The 20,551-nt window shown below is 38.0% G+C and overlaps 1 pseudogene; it reads left to right on the forward strand.

Moving 5' to 3' along the window:
- Positions 1-19,188, forward strand: part of LOC116751140 — a 33,255-nt pseudogene extending 14,067 nt beyond the window's left edge.
- The last annotated feature ends 1,363 nt before the right edge of the window (positions 19,189-20,551 follow it).

Here is a 20,551-nt window from a genome sequence, read left to right on the forward strand (position 1 = left end):
AGCCAAGATCCAACCTCATCCACCAGAACACAGACACTAGTCCCTTCCACCAGGAAGCCTACACAACCCACTGAACCAACCTTAGCCACTACGGGCAGACACCAAAAACAACGGGAACTACGAACCTGCAGCCTGTGAAAAGGAGACCACAAACACAGTATGTTAAACAAAACGAGAAGACAGAGAAACACACAGCAGATGCAGGAACAACATAAAAACCCACCAGACCTAACAAATGAAGAGGAAATAGGCAGTCTACCTGAAAAAGAATTCAGAATAATGTTGGTAAAGATGATCCAAAATCTTGGAAATAGAATGGAGAAAATACAAGAAACATTTAACAAGGACCTAGAAGAACTAAAGAGCAAACAAATAATGATGAACAACACAATAACTGAAATAAAAAATTCTCTAGAAAGGATCAATAGCAGAATACCTAAGGCAGAAGAACTGACAAGTGATCTGGAAGATAAAATAGTGGAAATAACTACTGCAGAGCAGAATAAAGAAAAAAGAATGAAAAGAATTGAGGACAGTCTCAGAGACTTCTGGGACACCATTAAACACACCAACATTCGACTTATAGGGGTTTCAGAAGAAGAGAAAAAGAAAGGGACTGAGAAAATATTTGAAGAGATTATAGTTGAAAACTTCCCTAATATGGGAAAGGAAATAGTTAATCAAGTCCAGGAAGCACAGAGAGTCTCATACAGGATAAATGCAAGGAGAAACATTCCAAGACACATATTAATCAAACTATCAAAAATTAAATACAAAGAAAAAATATTAAAAACAGCAAGGGAAAGACAACAAATAACATAGAAGCGAACTCCCATAAGGTTAACAGCTGACGTTTCAGCAGAAACTCTGCAAGCCAGAAGGGACTGGCAGGACATATTTAAAGTGATGAAAGGGAAAACTCTACAACCAAGATTACTCTACCCAGCAAGGATCTCATTCAGATTTGAGAGAGAAATTAAAACCTTTATAGACAAGCAAAAGCTAAGAGAATTCAGCACCACCAAACCAGCTTTACAACAAATGCTAAAGGAACTTCTCTAGGCAGGAAACACAAGAGAAGGAAAAGACCTACAAAAACAAACCCAAAACAATTAAGAAAATGGTAATAGGAACATACATATAGATAATTACCTTAAATGTAAATGGATTAAATGCTCCCACCAAAAGACATAGACTGGCTGAATGGGTACAAACACAAGACACGTATATATGCTATCTACAAGAGACCCACTTGAGACCTAGGGACACATACAGATTGAAAGTGAGGGAATAGAAAAAGATATTCCATGCAAATGGAAATCAAAAGAAAGCTGGAGTAGCAATTCTCATATCACACAAAATAGACTTTAAAACAAAGAGTATTAAAACAGAAAAGAAAGGCACTACATAATGATCAAGGGATCAATCCAAGAAGAAGATATAACAATTTTAAGTAATTATGCACCCAACATAGGAGCACTTCAATACATAAGGCACATACTAACAGCCATAAAAGGGGAAATCAACAGTAACACATTCATAGTAGGGGACTTTAACACCCCACTTTCACCAATGGACAGATCACCCAAAATGAAAATAAATAAGGAAACACAAGCTTTAAATGATACATTAAAAAAGATGGACTTAATTGATATTTATAGGCCATTCCATCCAAAAACAACAGAATACACTTTCTTCTCAAGTGCTCATGGAACATTCTCCAGGATAGACCATATCTTGGGTCACAAATCAAACCTCGGTAAATTTAACAAAATTGAAATCATATCAAGTATCTTTTCTGACTACAATCCTATGAGACTAGATATCAATAACAGGAAAAAAAAAATCTTTAAAAAAATACAAACACATGGAGGCTAAACAATACACTACTTAATAACCAAGAGATCACTGAAAAAATCAAGAGGAAATAAAAAAATAGCTAGAAACAAATGACAATGAAAACACACGACCCCAAACCTATGGGATTCAACAAAAGCAGATCTAAGAGAGAAGTTTATAGCAATATAATCCTATCTTAAGAAACATCTCAAATAAACAACCTAACCTTACACCTAAAGCAATTAGAGAAAGAAGAACAAAAAACCCCAAAATTGGCAGAAGGAAAGAAACCATAAAGATCAGAGCAGAAGTAAATGAAAAAGAAATGAAGGAGACAATAGCAAAGATCAATAAAACTGAAAGCTAGTTCTTTGAGAAGATAAATAAAATTGATAAACCATTAGCCAGACACATCAAGAAAAAAAGGGAGAAGACTCAAATCAATAGAATTAGAAATGAAAAAGGAGAAGTAACAACTGACACTGCAGAAATACAAAGGATCATGAGAGATTACTGCAAGCAACTCTATGCCAATAAAATGGACAACCTGGAAGAAATGGACAACTTTTTAGAAGAGCACAACCTTCCAAGACTGAACCAGGAAGAAATGGAAAATATGAACAGACAAATCACAAGCACTGAAATTGAAACTGTGATGAAAAATGTTCCAAAAACAAAAGCACAGGACTAGATGGCTTCACAGGCAAATTCTATCAAACATTTAGAGATGAGCTAACACCTATCCTTCTCAAACTCTTCCAAAAGATAGCAGAGGGAGGAACACTCCCAAACTCATTCTACAAGGTCACAGAGAAAGAAAACTACAGGCCAATATCACTGATGAACATAGATGCAAAACTCCTCAACAAAATACTAGCAAACAGAATCCAACAGCACGTTGAAAGGATCATACACTGTGATCAAGTGGGGTTTATCCCAGGTATGCAAGGATTCTTCAATATATGCAAATCAATCAATGTGATACACTATATTAAAAAATTGAAGAATAAAAACCATATGATCATCTCAATAGATGCAGAAAAAGCTTTTGACAAAATTCAATACCTATTTATGATAAAAACCCTCCAGAAAGTAGGCATGAAGGAACGTACCTCAACATAATAAAGGCCATATATAACAAACCCACAGCCAACATCATCCTCAATGGTGAAAAACTGAAACAATTTCCACTAAGATCAGGAACAAGACAAGGTTGCCCACTCTCACCACTATTATTCGACATTTTTGGAAATTTTAGCCACAGCAGTCAGAGAAGAAAAATAAATAAAAGGAATCCGAATCAGAAAACAAGAAGTCAAGATGTCATTGTTTGTAGATGAAATGATACTATACATAGAGAATCCTAAAGATGCCACCAGAAAACTACTAGGGCTAATCAATGAATTTGGTAAAGTTGCAGGATACAAAATTAATGCACAGAAATCTCTTGCATTCCTATACACTAATGATGAAAAATCTGAAAATGAAATTAAGAAAACACTCCCATTTACCATTGCAACAAAAAGAATAAAATACCTAGGAATAAACCTACCTGGAGACAAAAGACCTGTATGCAGAAAAATATAAGACACTGATGAAAGAAATTAAAGATGATACCAACAGATGGAGATATATACCATGTTCTTGGATTGGAAGAATCAACATTGTGAAAATGAGTATACTGCCCAAAGCAATCTACAGATTCAATGCAATCCCTATTAAAGTACCACTGACATTTTTCACAGAACTAGAACAAAAAATTTCACAATTTGTATGGAAACACAAAAGACCTTGAATAGCCACAGCAATCTTGAGAAAGAAATTCGGAGCTGGAGGAATCAGGTTCCCTAATTTCAGACTATATTACAAAGCTATAGTAATCAAGATAGTATGGTACTGGCACAAAAACAGAAACATAGATCAATGGAACAGGATAGAAAGCCCAGAGATAAGCACATGCACCTACGGTCAACTAATCTATGACAAATGAGGCAAGGATATACAATGGAGAAAAGACAGTCTCTTCAACAAATGTTGCTGGGAAAACTGGACAGCTACATGTAAAAGAATGAAATTAGAACACTCCCTAACACCGTACACAAAGATAAACTGAAAATGGATTCGAGACCTAAATGTAAGAGTGGACACTATAAAACTCTTAGAGGAAAACATAGGAAGAACACTCTGACATAAATCACAGCAAGATCTTTTTTGATCCACCTCCTAGAGAAATGGAAATAAAACCAAAAATAAACAAATGGGACCTAATGAAACTTCAAAGCTTTTGCACAGCAAAGGAAACCATAATCAAGACCAAAAGACAACCCTCAGAATGGGAGAAACTATTTACAAATGAATCAATGGACAAAGGATTAATATCTGAAATATATAAACAGCTCATGAAGCTCAATATTAAAGAAACAACCAACCCAATCCAAAAATGGGCAGACGACCTAAATAGACATTTCTCCAAAGAAGATATACAGATTGCCTACAAACACATGAAAGAATGCCCAACATCATTAATCATTAGAGAAATGCAAATCAAAACTACAATGAGATATCATCTCACACCTGTCAGAATGGCCATTATCAAAAAATCTACAACCAATAAATGCTGGAGAGGGTGTGGAGGAAAGGGAACCGTCTTGCACTGTTGGTGGGAATGTAAATTGATACAGCCACTATGGAGAACAGTATGGAGGTTCCTTAAAAAACTAAAAATAGAATGACCATACAACACAGCAATCCCAGTACTGGGCATATACCCTGAGAAAACCATAATTCAAAAAGAGTCGTGTACCACAATGTTCATTGCAGCTCTATTTACAGTAGCCAGGACATGGAAGTAACCTAAGTGTCCATTGACAAGTGAATGGATAAAGAAGATGTGGCACATATATACCAGGAATATTACTCAGCCATAAAAGGAAACGAAATTGAATTATTTGTAGTGTGGTGGATGGACCTAGAGTCTGTCATACAGAGTGAAGTAAGTCAGAAAGAGAAAAACAAATACCGTATGCTAACCCATATATATGGAATCTAAAAAAAAAAGGTCATGAAGAACCTAGGGGCAAGACGGGAATAAAGACGAAGACCTACTAGAGAATGGACTTGACATGGGGAGAGGGGTGGGTAAGCTGGGACAAAGTGAGAGAGTGGCATGGACATATATACACTACCAAATGTAAAATAGCTAGCTAGTGGGAAGCAGCCACATAGCACAGGGAGATCAGCTCGGTGCTTCGTGACCGCCTAGAGGGGTGGTATAGGGAGGGTGGGAGGGAGGGAGATGCAAAAGGGAAGAGAAAATGGGGATATATGTATATGTATATGTATAGCTGATTCACTTTGTCATAAAGCAGAAACTAACACACCATTGTAAAGCAATTATACTCCAATAAAGATGTTAAAAAAAAAAAAGATTGCATTATAGCTTTACAGAACTTTGTGGGGTATTGCTGTGACAGTAGAAGACCAGAAGGAGGAGGTGTTGGTCGTGACATTTGTAGAGGAGATGGAGTTTATTGTACAGTTTATAGGCTAGAGGAGAATTGACTCTTGCTGAACATATGGTGTCTCCATCATTAGTACATATATGTTGAATGTTTTTTCCCTAATATTTTATAATCAAGAGATAATCACTGACTGTTAGCTTTTCTATTGTTGTTCCAGTAGCTTCCTTTAGGAGTAAAAGATGTCATCCTTGAAATCACTCTCAGAGTTAGGAATGTACAACTTAGATCTGGAACAAGGAAAGTTTCTAGCTTACATAGAAATGATATATTTATAAATATAACGTAAAAATCCCCTCTGACACTACTTATGTAATGTTCCCTTTCTATATCGTGGAGATCTCTTCTATTCACATGGCTACATCAGCCACATATATCTTTTTTTCTCATTTTATATATACCTTGGTTGCACATTCATTTCACGTGCTGATGAAACCCAAATATCAGTCCGTAGTCCTCTCTCCTGAGTGCAGGATATATACAAATGCCTATCAGACCTCACATTTCACCTCATACCTCATCAATTCACAACTGCAAGCATAGTAACTCCCTAGTCCCCTAGTGGGACCTCATCTTAGTGAAGGACATACTATCCACACAGCCATCTGAGCAGGAAACCTTAGAATCAGCTAGACTCCTTCCTCTTCCTCACCCCTGATGTTGGATCAGTCACTGTGTCCTATGGACTCTGACCCGGTATCCATATGTATTCCTTTCTCTGTTCTCCACTGTCTCTAATCTTGATCAGGACCTCATCGTCTTGCACTAAACTACTGTGATATCTGATGAACAGGTCCACCCTCCCTCAAATGCATGATCAGAGTATCCTTTGCACATTGCAGATTTGATCATGTTTGCAATCCTTCAGTAACTTCCTGTTTTCGAAGATAAATTCCTCAGGAGGATGCCACATTCGGATGTGATCTGTGATCTACCCTGACCCCTCTGCCCCTTTCCCCCACCTCTGCATTTCTCTTTGGTCCAATATGGAGAAGCCTCTTATAGTTCTTTAAATGCAAGCTTTCTTGTTTCTGTGCCTTTGGCCATGCTGCTTTCCTGGCTTCTTTGGCTGCTTCTTCTGCATACAACACATGTGCACCCTTCTGGGCTCAGCATAGGTATCACGTCTTCATAGAAGCTTCCCTGGCCTCTCTCCACATCCAGGCTGAGATAGCGGCTTCTTTGCTGGGAATGGGAGAAGAGAGAAGATACAGCAAATTTAAATGACTCATATGAAAGAGAAGAGAAAAATGAGGCAGGATACTAGGATCATATAGTTTCAACTCAGTATAGGATACCTGTGATAGAGCGTGGTAAAACCTATCTGAACTCTCGCTTAGCGTCCTCAGCTTCCTGCCTAGCTTAGGAAAGAATGACAAATATCAGTGTTTCGAATTAGATTCTTGTTCTCACTTAGTTTTATCTATTTCCTCAGCACAGTTTTTAAGATTTTCATGATTGTCATATCATTTAGAGATTGGGCCAATCTCTAAACCTAGTGAGCTACTCTTAAAATCAAAGAATAAAGACAAAACCATGTTTTGAACTCTAATACATTTTGTAAAATTGATATTATTTTTTCCTTAATTGTTTGGTAGAATTCATGAATGAAATTATCTGGAGTTTACTTTGGGAAGGTTTTTGAATACAAATACATGTCTTTAATTATTGTAGGGCTATTTAGATATTCTGTTTCCTCTTACGCCAGTTTTGGTAATTTGTGTCTTTCAAGGAATTTGCCCTTTAATCTAAATAGTTGAATTTATTGATATAACGTGATTCATAAACTTTATTATTCCTTTAATGTCTATGGATCATTACTGATGTTCTTTCTTTCTTTCTTGGTATTGATAATTTGTGCCTTCTCTGTCTTTATCTTAATCAGTTAAGGTAGGGTGTTATCAATTTTGTTAACATTTCAAGGAACCAAATTTTGATTTCATGATTTTCTTTATTTATCAGTTTTCTACTTCACTGATATCCACTCTTACCAGTACTGTTTCCTTCCTTCTGCTTATTTTGGGTTTAGACTTCATTCCCTAGATTCCTAAGGTGAAAGCAGTAACTGTTGATTTTAATCCTTTCCTCTTTTTCATATAGGCAAGTAGAGATATATAATTTCCCCCAAACACTACATCCCAAAAATTTTGATAGTGATATTTTTATTGTCATTCACTTAAGAATATGTTCTAATTTCTTCTTTGAGCAAGGGGTTAAGACATAGATTTCTTAATTTCCAAATATTTGGGAATTTTCTGATATCTATTTTTCAATCATTTTTAATTTAATTTCTTTGTTGTCAAAGAATGTACCCTTCATGATTTCAGTTCTTTAAATTTTTTTGTAATTTGTTTTGTTACATGGCATATGGTCTATATCAATGAATTCTCCATGATCACTTGGGAAAAAATGTGTATTGTGTTAGTTAAGTTATTGATAGTGCTGTTCAAGTCTTCTGTATCCACACAGAACATTTTGTATATTTATTCTATCATGGAGGAAAGAGTATTGATATCTAAAACTTTAGCTGTGGAATTTCCTATTTCTCCATTCTGTTCCATTAGTTTCTTTCTTCTTGTATTTTGAATTTCTGTGATTAGGTGTATACACATTTATGATTTTCATGTCTTCTTGTTGACCACGTTTTTATTATAGAATGTCCCTCTTTACCTCTAAAAATATTATTTTGTCCTGAAGCCTAATTTGATAGTAATATAGCCAGCCCAACATTTATCTGAATATTTAAGAGGTATACCTTCTTCCATCCCTTTCTCTCTTATAAACAGCATATTGTTTTTTTAAAAATTCAGTCTGATATTCCTTTCCTTTTAATTAGAGTCTAGTGCTATTTGATGCAATTACCAAATAATTGATTGTGTTTAAATATGCCATCTTGTATTCACTATGTTTTTGTCCCATTAGATCTTTTTTCTTTTTTTCTTCCTTTCTTGCATGCTTTTGGATTAAATATTTTTAAAGATACCATTTTATGTCCTCTACTGGTTTTTCAGCTATGCCTCTTCTCTTTTCTTTCTCCTTTAAACTGGTTGCTCTTCAGTTTACAATATTCATTCTTTACTGACATATATATATATATATATATATATATATATATATACTGTATACAAGTATACTTGTAACAGCATACTTCCATTTTTCTCTGGAATTAAGCCACAAGAGAAAATAATTTATATTTATTTACATATTTACTTTTTTGGGAACTCTCCATTCTTTGTGTAGACTGAATTTCCATCTGGAAACATTTTTCGTTTAGTCTGAAGAAATTCTCTTAATATATCTTGTAGTGCTTGCCTGATGATGACAGATTCTTTCTGTATTTGTATGCCTAAAGATGTCTTTATTTTTCCTTCATGTTTGGAGGATATTTACAAGATTTTAGGTTTAGTTTTTCCTTTCAGTACTTTAAAGATGTCAGTTTAATGTAGTCTGGCATACATTGTTTCTAATGAGGTTAGTGGTTGCTCTTTTTATGTTTTTTCTTTCTGACTCCTTTAAAATTTTTTCTCTTTGTGCCTTTATCTATTTTGGAAAAAGTTTTTTCCAAAAAAGCTATCATACTTCAAAACATTCAAAGTTTTTTGAGATCTATCTCATTTTGCTAAAAATAAACAATTTACATTTATATTGACTGACTTTTCTTTTGGTTCTGCATCACATTTTGCTTCTTCTTCACAATGTTTAGTAATGTTTTGTTATATACTGGATACTATGGATGCTATGTTGCTAAAGAGCTGGCTTTTACATTCTTCCTTAATAGAATATTGAATTTTGTTCCAGCAGATAGGTAATTCATTTACTTAAGCTGAACTTATTCAAGGATAATTTTTACTCTTTGTTAGGGACACTTCAGAGTAGTTTTACTGTGGAACTAGATTAGCATGACCTTCCCTGCGTCTCCATTGAATGTCAGGGATATTTAATGAGTTGTCTCCACTCTGGTCAGTACTCAAGTGTCTCCCAGACTAGATGAGTTCTAATAGTTTTTCAACTCAAACTTCCCCAGTAATTTTTCTTTATTTGATAGCGTTTTTTACCCTGCCTTATGGATTCCGCGTTATGCATACACACTTTTGTATTGCACCAAAGAGTAAGGGGAACCACGTGCAGAATTCTGGAACTTCATTTCTGTATGACTCCCTTCTCTTCATTCCTGGTCCACAATTTCCAGCCACCCTTGCAGCCCAGAGCTATGACATCTGCCTTCTCTGCCCAGTGAGACACCTGCACCCTGCTGGGGCTCCCTGCCCCGCCCCCACCCTACCATTTGCAGAATGCCTCCAGGTAGAAGCTTGTATAACTGTGATCTTAAGGCTCCCCTGCTCCCCTTGGGGATCACAGATCTGTGTTGCCTATAGCCTAACATCTAAAAATAATCATTTCCTATATTTTGTTCAGTTTTATAGTTGTCTCTGGTGAGAGGATTAGTCTGGTACAAGTTACTTTGTTATGGCCACAAGCAGAAGACCTCTAACATGTTTTGAAATATCACTTGTGAGGTTGTAGCTCAGCCAGCTTTGCAAGTTTTAAAAATACATTTGTCTTATGAATATTCCATGAAGAACATGTTTTTTTTCTATTTCAGCAATGTTGACTAGACTTTCCCAAGTCCTGAGAAGTAAAGTTTTCACTGTATAAACCTGAGATACCTTCCCAAGGTTTGCCATTTCAAAACTGAAATGGCAAGAAGAAAGAAAAGATCAAAAGTATACAAGCAATTTTATACTCTGCGCATCTCAGTGCGATCTTAATGCTGTTTTATAAAAGGCAGAGGGAGATATATTTTTTGAGTTTGGAATGGTTGCCAAGTTGCAAAGAGCAGTAGACTAAATATCAAACGATATTGAGTCTTCTCTTGGTTTTATCACTTTCTAATCATGCGATCTTGGGTAAAGGTGACAGTTTCCTCATCTGTGAAATTATATCTGGTTTGTCTGCTTCATGAGATTAACGTGTGGTTTAGATGTAGTTAAATAGATCAAAAAGGACATTGCAGATGGTAAAACACTGTATAAATAAAGTGTATTGCTCCTCATACTTTCAGAAAGATGAGATAAATTTATAAGTAAAGAAGGTAATTTCAAGTGCAAAACTTTCTTTTTAAAAAAAATTTATTTATTTAATTAATTTATTTTATATAATTAAATTGGGTCTTCATTGGGTCTTCATTGCTGCATGAGGGCTTTCTCTAGTTGCGGCGAGCGGGGCTACTCTTCGTTGTGGTGCGCAGGCTTCTCGTTGCGGTGGCTTCTCTTGTTGCAGAGCACAGGCTCTAGGTGCGCGGGCTTCAGCAATTGTGGCACTTCGGCTCAGTAATTGTGGCTTGCGGGCTCTAAAGCGCAGGCTCAGTAGTTGTGGTGCATGGGCTTAGTTGCTCCGAGGCATGTGGGATCTTCCCGGACCAGGGCTCGAACCCGTGTCCTCTGCATTGGCAGGTGGATTCTTAACCACTGCGCCACCAGGGAAGCTCTCAAGTGCAAAACTTTCAAAGTAAGGAGGAGGGCAATAATGGAATGAAAATAAGAACTTAGAGAGGATAACTAATTTATTTTTTATTTCTAGTAATTTAATTGAAAATCACGTGTTCTTAGAAGGAAAGCAAATTTTACTCAACTTAGTCAAAATAAGTTTAAATGTGATATTGTAACCTAAATTGAGCTCACTGCTCAAAAGCCAATAAAGAGGCTGGGTTGGTGGAAAGGAAAGTTTGCTTTATTTCAGATGCCAGCAATGTGTGGAGGGGGATGAGGAGGGCAGATACCTGTCCAAAGGTTTACTCTGCCCCACACTGACAATCAGGGGGCAAGAGCTTTTATGGACAGAGGAAGGGGGCTACATGCAGAAACAGCAGTCAGCTCTGACAGTCATCATGAGATTGGTCATGTGGTGATCTGATCAGCATCATCTTGATTGTTTTAAGTACAGTTAGTCTTTAGTTCCAGGGTCAGTTTGTTCCCATTTCTTTGAGGCCAGTTCTCAGAACTGTGGCAGCTTATGTCATGTCTACAGCCTGGTCCTCATGTAGTTAACTTCTTCCACCTGGTGGGGGTCTCAGTATCTATAAGACAGCTCACAGGATAGGGTTCAGAATATTATCTATAGCCCTTGAGGAGGAACTAAAGGTCCTTGACTCTGCTTAATGACTAAACTATTATTATTTAGTCTTCTTGTTATCTTTTGTTTCTGCATACCATTTTCTGATTAAACTTGTTCTTTGGCTAAACTTTTTCCACAGACAAAAGGCAGGCTGAAGACATGGGTGGCAAGGACCATAGGGTCCTGCTCCATTTCAATATGATCAATTGTTTTTGGTATTTTAATCCCATATCCTATCTTAGTTTTAATTATGGGGGTGTATTCTGGAAATAGCTATTACACTGATAAAATTTCATTGAAGAAAGGCTATCTCAATACCTATGATTTGTCCCAGTAGTTCTGACATAACCATTAATGCTATGTCATCAAATTTTGACCCAAATTCAAAGGGGTGTATTGATGTTCTTAAATAGTGTTTTCCAAAAAGAAAATCATACCTTTGAGAACTTCGAAGATTAAGATTTATCCCCTAGTGTTAAAAATAAACTATTTTCATTTTTTTTCAGCCAAACGGTTACTGCAGAACATCATCAGGGACAGCACTCTTCCTTCCCCAGTTCATGGGCTTATTTACATCAAAATGAACTTGCTTCTCTCAGTAATCTTATAATCATAGAATCACAAGACATGAGATCCAGAAGACACCACAGACCTGATCTGAACCAAGATTCCATTTTACAGAATTACACACTCTGATGGTGACCAACTCCAGGGAGTCCATGTGTAATGCAGACAGGAAAGTACTGCATACAACATGGAAAAATATATCAATGCCATGTCCATCCACAACTATAGAGCATATCGTTTTGTTTTCTGGAGTTAATCTATTGATATTTTTGAATGTGTTTGTCATCAGTAGTAAAAAGCACTGCACTCAGTATTTTGGAAAGTTACAAAGGAAGGGAACAACAAAGATTCTTCCCTCAAGTGTCTTATGCTGAGAAGAGCAAGAAAGCCCAGTGCAAGGACATTGCATTATCATTTCTATATATATGAGTTTCGGTCGCTGAATTGAACTTAGTTTCATGAGGGCTTACCATGTACCAGGTTGCAATGAGTACAAGAATGTAAAAGAGGCAAGAGGGAAGAGATATGGGGATATGTGTATATGTATAGCTGATTCACTTTGTTATAAAACAGAAATTAACATACCATTGTAAGGCAATTATACTCCAATAAAGATGTTTAAAAAAAAAAAGAATGTAAAAGAAGAATGTAAAAATGCCCTCTTGTCCCTTAAAGTTTGGCAGTCATGAAAGATATGCAAACAAAGGTGTGCATTATTAGAAGCAGGTCCTAGATTGATAAATACTGTAATATGAAAGAAAGGAAATAGTAGGAAATGAAGCTAAAGGAGGAAGGCGAGGTAGTAGGGATGAAAAAAAGTGCAGAGATTTGTGAGATATTGGTAACTAAATGGATGTGGTAGGTAAGGGAGTGGAAGGCACCTAAGGTAATAGAGGTTTGTTTGCTTGGGTAAATCGTTATGAGACGTTTCCACTAAACAACAGAGAGAGTACCAAAGAGATGGAGAATGTGTGGCATTGGAAACGGAAACGAGTTTCATTTTTCAACATGTTGACTTCGAGATGTCTGCGAAAAATCCTGGTAGAAATGCCAGGAAGACATTTAGATATATATATAAGCTTAGCCAATAGAAGATATCTAGACTAGAGAAAGTGATTTGGGGGTCTATAACGTTTAAGGTGTAATGCAAACAGTGGGCATAAATGAGGTTACCTGGGAAAAGAGTATAGAGAGAATATTAGTACAAGTAAAGAATCCTGGAGACTGAAATACAAGGGGCCAGTTGAAGTAAGAGGCTTTTAAGCAGAAGGCTGAGAGAGGGCAGTCAGAAAGATAGAAGTCAGCCATGTCCTTCTGCCTGCATGACTGACAGAACCCTGTGTGCTGTAGAATCACCCCTCCCTTATCCCAGGGAAAGTGGATGTTGATTAGACTAAATCAGTTGTGGAAATCCCCCTTGCCATTGATATGCATGTGAGGCAGTTCTGGTTAGGAAGAAATAAAGGGAGTCTGAGAGCCGCTATTATTTTCTTGCTCCTAAAGAAAGGAACTTGGCTCATAGGTTTGCCTGGTTTCAGCCTCTCAAGGGAAACCTCTGAGGATGTAGCAAGCATCTTGGGATTCTGAAGTAACAGGTGTGAAAGTAAATGCCAACAACTCACTAAGGGCATCAGAGGGGAAAGAGAGAGGTGCCCAATCTGCAAGCAAACGTGGAACTGTGTGCCTCTGCCTAGTTTTTATGTGACAAACTATACCTGCTATGGACTGAATTATGTCCCCTCTCCAAATTCATTTGTTGAAGCTCTAAGTTTCAACGTGACGGTATTTGGAGATAAGATCTTTAGGAGGAAATTAAGGTTAAAAGAGTTAAGTGTGGGGCCTGAATTCCATAGGCTGTTGGTCTTATAAGAGGAGGAGAGAGAGATCTCTTGTTTACTCTCTGTGCATGCACAGAGGAAACTCCATGTGAGAATACAGCGAGAAGGTGGCCATATGCAAGACAGGAAAAGAAACTTCACCAGGAACTGAATTGGCTGGCACCCTGATCTGGGACTGCCAGTCTCCAGAACTTTGAGAAAATAAATTTCGGTTATAAGTGACCCAATCTATAATATTTTGCTATGGCAGCCTGAGCTGACTAATACAAGACCCTATATATTGTTGAGAGAGAAAAGACAAAATAAGGAAGGAAGGAGGGAGGGAAGGAAGAGAGGGAAGTCAAGTCAAATTAGGAGAGAGTGATGTGGAAAACAGGGAAGATAGGTAATTTCCAAAGGATGAAATGGTTGAGAATCTCTAAAGATTTATAAAGAACAAGTCAATAAGTCTTGGAATAATTTCCGAAAATCACTGGTGACCCCAACCATTCAAATGATGTAGGCAATATTGAGATGATGCTAGAACAAAGAATGAATAGGATTTGAGCAAGGGAAATCAAATACTGACAACATTTTCAAAACGTTTGGTTGAAAAGGAAGATAAGGAGGTATCTAAAGAGATACGAGGACAAGGAAGAGTTAATCTTTAGAATGGGAAAATTTTTAAAAAATTATAGGCAGAGGGTCAAGTGTCAGGAAAGAGGAAGAGGTTGAAGATACAGAAAAGAGAGTATTATTTATGGAGAAAGTCTCTGAGAAGATGGGAAGTGGGGCTTCTCTGGTGGCACAGTGGTTGAGAGTCTGCCTGCCGATGCAGGGGACACAGGTTCGTGCCCCGGTCCAGGAAGATCCCACATGCCGTGGAGCGGCTGGGCCGGTGAGCCATGGCCGCTGAGACTGCGCGTCCGGAGCCTGTGCTCCACAACGGGAGAGGTCACAACAGTGAGAGGCCCGCATACCGCAAAAAAAAAAAAAAAAAAAAAAGTTGGGAAGTGGTAGGCTTCAGAAAAAAGAGGAAGATTTTGACTTGAAGTAGAAAAGACACATTATCTCAGGTCATGGAGGGAAGAAGTGAGGAATGTGGTTATACAAATTAGAGGCAGGAATGGGCAGCTAGAAGCCAGAGAGGTGATGTTATCCTTTGCCCTTAAGTGGGAGAGAATTTTGTTTGTAGAGAATGAAGGGGGTGGGTGTTGGCATGGAAGCAGGAGTGGCCACATTCTACATCCTTGGACATGCTCAAGCAGCTGCCTCTTGGCTGACTGAAGAGTGGAATTAGCCCAAGAATGTGACCCTGTTAAGGCATGCATCTCTTCGCATCCAAGTGAATGAGAGGCCATTGGAGTTGCTTCTATAATTAGGTTAAGGTACACACCACAGGGCCTTATCAAGATTTGCAGTGATTCCAGGAGATACGCTACTGCATAAGCAAGATAAAAAAAAAAAAAGTAAAAGATGAATTAATGCATTAAGGATAAAAAGGCAATTTTTGCAAAATTAAAAAAGACATTGTATCTCTAGGGTTTGATATCTTGTGACTTGAATGTATCAGCCTAGTACCTATGGAGTGATGAGCAATGTTTTTTTATTTTTAAATTAAATACATGGATAGTCGTTTGAGCATGATGTGTATGTTCCCAGGCTTCTGGCTCATGTAGACCATTTGCATCTGAGAAACCAGGTCTTGTCAGTCCTGTTAGCACTCTTAGGAAAGATGGGGAATATAGTGGTCCTTAAAAGGAATCTTGGGCCACTTGATGGAAATATTAAAAAGTGAACATAAGAACTAGACATGATATTATTAACTATTATTTTCTACTGATTTATTAAACAGCAGGAACTACCCAGCTTGGGCCTCTCTTTTTGTACCCCTTGTATTTATTTGGTTATCTATTGCTGTGTAAAGATTCACATCAAAGCGACAAAAATCGCTTTATTATTTTCTCTCATTGTTCTGGGCGTTGACTAGGTTCAGTTAGGCAGTGTTTGCTTGGGGGTGGGGTTTCTCACGCTATTGCAGCAGATGGTGTTTGGGGCTAGAGTCACCTTGTGACTCACCTAGTCACATGTCAGGAGGTTGATGCTGGCTACTGGCTGGGACCTCAAAAGGAGCTTTAGCCAGAAAGTTAGACCTGACCTCCGTGTGGTCTTGCCACTTCCTCATAGCATGGTGACTAATTTCCAGAACAGTGTCTCAGGAGCTCCAGGTGAAATCCATATAGACTTTCATGTCCTAACCTTGGAAGTTCCATAGCATCAGTTCTGCTGTTGTCAGATTCAAGGGGAGAAACAAAGCCCCTACACCTCTATAAGAGGAGCTACAGCATCACACAGGAAGAAGAAATGTGGGATGGGAGCTTTTGTTGCAGTCATTTTGGAAAGTACAATCTGCATACTGCTTGACTGACAGAGCGGCACTCTGTCTAGACCACAGTCTTAAGGCAAACGCCTTGCATCTCTTCCAGCCCTACTCTGCCCTTTGGGAATTTTGTCTTTGTGCGCTTACTAAGGGTGTCTCCGAGGGCCATAAATGACACCTATGTATGCCATCTCACTAGTTAAATCTGGGATTATTCCTTGTCAGAGACTTCTTTTAAAGTAGAATTTAATTTTTAGAGCAGTTTCAGGTTCACTGCAAAATTGAGTGGAGGTACAGAGATTTCTCATATACCCTCTGCCCTCACACAAGTATAGTCTCCGCTCTTTATCAAATTCTGCATCAGAGTGGTACTTTTGTTACAATTGATGGACATACATTGATGAACCATAATCACCCAAAATTCATAGTTTACATTAGGGTTCACTCTTGGTATTGCACATTCTATGGGTTTGAACTAATGTATCAGATGTATCCACCATTATAATACCATACAGAACAGTTTCACTGCCTTAAAAATCTTAGTTTTGGGGCTTCCCTGGGGGCGCAGTGGTTGAGAGTCCGCCTGCGGAAGCAGGGGACGCGAGTTCGTACTCCGGTCCGGGAGGATCCCACGTGCCACGGAGCGGCTAGGCCCGTGAGCCATGGACGCTGAGCCTGCACGTCCGGAGCCTGTGCTCCGCAGCGGGAGAGGCCACAGTAGTGAGAGGCCCGCGTACCGCAAAAAATAAAAGTAAAAATAAATAAATCCTAGTTTTGCCTATTCATCCATCCCTCCCTCCAACCCTTGGCAACCACTGAGACTTTTTAACTAAAGCCCACTGGTTCTTCTATACTGTACACTGTTATCAGAATTATATTTTCTATAAAAAATTCTGAACACTTATTCTCCTGATGAACAATCTCCAATGGATTTTTCCACTGTGTATACATTAAGCTGAAATGCTTCATTTTTTTGGATCCCGTGTTACAATAGTTAAATTAAAGGAAAATTAGTGGATTGACAAATAGTGGTCTTTCAAAAACTAGGTTTGGGGATTACAAATATAGCAAAATGGTATTTTTCTTCATCTCCCATTTTTCCACTTCTGGCTGACCTCTTTCTTGGAATATATTACACACCTAGTTCCATTCTCAAGCCCTGGACCAAATGAGCTAAATTGGCAGAAAGATGTCTTTGGCAAAACTAGAAAAAAGAGAGACATTTCAAGCACAGTAACACCCTAGAGTTGTGCTAAAAGTTTTGTCTTCTCAATCCTTCATCTTGAAGTTCAGACAAGAAAAGACCATCCTTTTTAACATTGCCTCCAAAATCAGGTCCTACCCCAGATTCACCAAGACTGGAAATCTGATGATTTCAAATAACTAGCAGTCCTGACTGAAGACAGAGAGTAGGAACAGCTAAGATCCTTTGGAGAAGACAAAGGAGTTGATAGTCCTAGAACAAGGGTCCATAAACTATAACCAGTGGTCCAAATCTGGCCTGCCACTTGCTTTTTAAATAAAGTTTTATCAGAACACAGCCACACCATTCATTTACCTATTGTCTATGGGTGCTTTCATTCTTTAACAGCAGCGTTGAGTAACTGTAAAAAAGAATGTTTGACCTGTGAAACTTAAGATATTTAACATCTGGCCTTTTCTTGAAAATGTTTGCTGGCCTCTGATCTAGAAAGCCATGGTGAAGAGAAAAGGTACCAGAAGCTAAAGAGGGGAGACTGGCTTGGGACCCCCTGAGATGGACGCATTACAGGATGAAGTGTTGTGAAGGGGAAACACATGAACTGTTTGGCATCATTTTCTGGGTTCTGGATAGTGTTATGGTAGGACGACACATTCTGGAAAGGGAATATATGTATATGTACTTCCAATAATGACAAAAAAATTACAAAAAGATAAGTAAGGCATTCCATCGTTTTACAGTTTTATCTCCCACCTCGTCCCATCACACCCTCTATACATCCTTCATTGTAGCCTTTTTCCTAGAATGGAATCCTTGGTGCAAGTTCCTTCTTGGGTCTGTAATGCTCTTCCACTTTGTTGAAGACCTCGGAGCTTCAACTCAATGGTCAACACTCAAAAGGCTTTCCCCAATAATCACATCCCTACCACCCGCAATGAGCCGGAGCTTCCTTTGCGTCACTTGGTACAACTCAGTTTGTACCAGATTATTAGGACATGTCCTCATCTCTTCAACAAGATATCAGCAACTGGAAGGCAGAAATATGGCGTTTTCTTTGTCTTCATTTTTCAGTTTGATCTTACCAACTCTTCCAATCCCTGTCTTCTCATTAGTACAATGCTTTATAGACTTTAAATATTTATTGACTTGAACATGAGAATTTTGAAAATAAAACTTTGTAGTTCTATTCCCCTTCTGGTAGAAATCTAAAGAAAGAATACTTTGGCTCCAGATTATTTTGTGTAGCTGTTCTTGAAAAGCAAAAATTCTCTGAAAAATACTCCAGAGACCTAAAGTCTCTCATCTAATAAAGAAATGAACCTCTTTTACCAAGGACCGCCAACACGGGCCACTTCTGCACCAAAACCATGAAGAAGGTGGCCCGGGTCATCGTTGAGAAGTACTACATGCGCCTGGGCAACGACTTGCACACCAACAAGCACATGTGAGAGGAGATTGCCATCATTCCCAACAAGAAGCTCCACAACAGGATCTCAGGCTATGTCACACATCTGATGAAGCGGATTCAGAGTGGTCCAGTGAGACGTATCTCCATCAAGCTGCAGGAGGAGGTGAGGGAGAGAAGAGATAATTACGTGCCTGAGGTCTCAGCCCGGGATCAGGAAATCACTGAAGTAGATCCTGACAGTAAGGAAATGCTGAAGCTCTTGGATTTTTGGCAGTCTGTCCAAACTGCAGGTCACTCAACCTACGGGAGGGATGAATTTCAAAACACCACGTGGAGCCATTTGAATCTTTCTGCTGTGCTGTAATATTTGCAGTAAGCCTCAGACAAAAACAACAAAAGAAGTGGAACCCATGTTCTTAAAGCAGCAGGCTAAATGGAGAGTATGTCTGGAGGGAGAAGCCACTGGAGAAGTAGAAGCTGTGGCCCACCCCACCTTCTAAACCAAGAGGTCAGACCATCCTCCTTGACGGACATCTGCTTTGTGATTCTCCCCTTCAGCCGAGATTAAGCCAGATGGAAGGCTGAGTAAAGGAAGCTTGAATCTATCCTAGCAAGTACATTTTGTGCTAAGGGGGAGAGAGTACTAATTTTGTACTTGAGAAAAAAAGGATCCCATTCAAATATAAACTAATTTCCTCTCTTCAATGGTGGTTGCCATCATTCCCAAACTGAGGCCATTATTATAGTCTCTCTGGGACTTTGGCACAGGAGAAAGTGACTTAATCGACTGTATTAAAATGTTTTTAGAAAACATCATTTTAGACCTGGACAAATGATAGAAACTTTAAATCCAAGACTATTTTTCTTAATAAGACTAACAGAAACTAAGATAAGGAGAATTATATCACAAAATGTGTTTCTACTGTCTTTGTTGTTCTAAATGCTGGACAGTTTATTGCTATTCCTAGAGTTTAGTCTAATATTGAATGAGTCAGTAAGGGCTAAAATTATAGCACTCAGAAGGATGGATATTAGAGGGATAGTCTTGACAAAAGTAGTTTCAGTAGCAACAGCAAGGGCACTTTGCACTGTTCTTTTTTTTTTTTTTTTAAGTGAGTAAATAGATTTTTCTTTAGAAAGCTTTAATATTTAATGTAAATTTACTTACAATGCTTGGGAGAATGTTTCTTTAATAAAACACATTTTGTTCTTAGGAGTCTACTATTTCAACATTGTTTATTCCCCTCATTGATTGAATCTTAGAATATCCTCTATTATTATTCTAGCTAAGAAGTATAATGCTTATTCTGATGTAAAGAAAGAGGAAAAGAACATATTATTTGCAAAAATAAGGCCCTGAATGGTACTCAGTTGAAGAACATCATATTGGTGTATAAATCAGTGTTCCTGGTTTAACTCAGTGAAGGTAAAGCTTAGCATCTGGGTCACAGCCAAATATCCTTTAAGAGCCATAAAGTACAGACATTAAATTTCCCTTTACTCATATATAAACCTACTGCCTAATGTTAAGCAATTTTCATTGAATTGATGTTCTTCCTCTCAACTTATCTTACTTAATCATATTTATTAGGGAAGCTTAGCACATCAAAATCACATTTGAAAATAATCCCATGATTAACCTTAGGGCAAAAAGTTAATGCAATGTATATTGCCAAGTTCATTAACTATCTTCTTGATGGACTAACA

Source organism: Phocoena sinus, chromosome 3 (assembly GCF_008692025.1).
Source record: "Phocoena sinus isolate mPhoSin1 chromosome 3, mPhoSin1.pri, whole genome shotgun sequence".
Classification (NCBI taxonomy): Eukaryota; Metazoa; Chordata; class Mammalia; order Artiodactyla; family Phocoenidae; genus Phocoena; species Phocoena sinus.